At 49.6% G+C, this 1,869-nt stretch overlaps 1 long non-coding RNA gene across 1 annotated transcript; it reads left to right on the top strand.

Annotated features, from left to right (window-relative positions):
- The first annotated feature begins 351 nt into the window (after nt 1-351).
- LOC148106779 (uncharacterized) lies at nt 352-1,540 on the top strand. Its single transcript, XR_015723513.1, has 3 exons — nt 352-565; nt 676-868; nt 1,060-1,540. It is a non-coding gene; the product is annotated as an uncharacterized LOC148106779 (long non-coding RNA).
- The last annotated feature ends 329 nt before the right edge of the window (nt 1,541-1,869 follow it).

Genomic DNA, 1,869 nt, shown 5'->3' with positions numbered 1-1,869 from the left:
TATTCCCGCTTGGAGCATTCCTTTTGGCGCTTAAAATTGCCTTGGATATGCATAAAAGCATTGCATTTCCTAAAGCCCAAGGCTGGAACAGTCTGAGAGCAGCTGACCTTGCCAGGAACCAGGCACACCCTTGCAGGAAGGGTTGGTGCAGAAGGGAAGGGGCAGGGCTCTGAGGGTGGTCTGCAGCTAGAGGGGTCCGCGAAAGGGGCCGTGTGTGTGTGTGTGTGTGTGTGTGTGTGTGTGTGTGTGTGTGTGTGTGTGTGTGTGTGTGTGATTGCAGCCCTGCCCATGATCCCCGTCATGCCTGCTCAGGGCGTTTAGCCAAGGAGGTGCCTCCTGGACCTCTGCACTCCCAGAGTTGTGAGTCATGGGGCCGGTTGCCTGGCATTCAAGGAGTTGGAAGCATCATACTCCCCAAGCAATCACCCCATGGGGGTGGAGCTACGTCTCTGTGTGCAGATCCGGAGCAGCCCAAGGACGCAGACCAGGAGCCAAGGAAGTGGAGTTTTGAGAGAGTGGACCTGTGGAGTTCCTGGCTGGGTGAATGCATGCTGTGTGGCCATAGGTGGGCTTTCTGGGAGTAGGGGCACCCCGGGTAAGAGGCAGGGTTCTGGAAGGGCATGTTGAGAGAGTTCATCATGGAGACTCAGTTTTCTTTCCTTTTTCCCTTGAAAGTCTCTTCTGCCTAGTCTCCGTCAACTGGCCATACACTCCAGACCCAGGAACTCCAGGGCACCCGCTCAGCAAAGCTTTTGTGGGATGGTTCGCAGACATTCCAGGGTTTCCCGTGTTCCCCAAGAAGAGCGAGAGAAAGGACCGCACAGTCCCCAACTTCAGTGCGGTGCCCCTGTCCCCCGACACAGTGCAGGTAATGGACCTTGAGCAGTTCCCCGAGTTCAGCAGGGTATTCCCTGTTCCCTCAGGCACAGGTGGGGCGCTAGGAAGGCCCAGAGCCCTTACCCAACTTCAGCATTGTGCTAGCTGTTTCCTGGGAATGGTGGCAATGGGCTGGGAGATAATTACTACTAAAAGACAAGTCTATGTTTCCCCTTCTCCCAGAAACCACAGCAGGTGTGCAGGCTTTAGGTCCGAGGAGCTGCTTCTCCCCATCTGACAACACTTCTCTGCTCTGGCTCCGCGACACCCTACGTTCTGAACGTCTGCATCTGAGTCAGTGAGGCAGCTTGACACGGGATCCAGCATTCAGAGAAAGCGGCAGGTCCATTTGGAGAAATGTCATATCCACATCAGGACTGGAAGTAAAACCTCTCATGAACCCACCATCTCCTGGGTTTTTCTCTTTTCTCTAGTTGAGCCATGAAGTAAAACTTAAGTAATAGTTGTCAGCGTTCTGAATTTGGTGAAGGAGGTACTTAGTTTCTGAGCTTGGAGCACTTTGCAGGGGATCCCATTTTCTCTGTTCATTGACTGCTTATGAATGTATTTTGAACAGCTGTTTCCTAGAAACACTCTTTCATTAGAAAGGGAAGGTGAGGTTTACTCTTTGCCTATTTTTAAGATATACGTTTGACAGTGTTTATAGAGTTGGGCCTAAGATATGGGTGAGTGGCCACCATTTAGTGTTAGATGGCCTTTTGTCGTCACATACAAATATGGATGATGTCTTTCCAATTGTCAAAGGTGATGTTTCATCACTGATTAGTCTTTTCATCCCAAGAGTTACAATGGGGGTCGAGGGAAAATTCAAAATTATTCAGAGCAGCATTTTGCTGTTTAAAATATATGCTGGTGTTGGGTAGTAAGGAGGGCACATATTGCATGGTGCACTGGGTGTTATATGCAACTAATGTATCATCGAAATTTACTATACTGTATGGAGACTATAACATTATGTAATAAAAAACAATA

This window comes from Ursus americanus, unplaced genomic scaffold (assembly GCF_024610735.1).
Source record: "Ursus americanus isolate L20-20 unplaced genomic scaffold, mUrsAme1.1.p SCAF_45, whole genome shotgun sequence".
Classification (NCBI taxonomy): domain Eukaryota; kingdom Metazoa; phylum Chordata; class Mammalia; order Carnivora; family Ursidae; genus Ursus; species Ursus americanus.
This window is presented reverse-complemented; position numbering and strand designations above follow the sequence as displayed.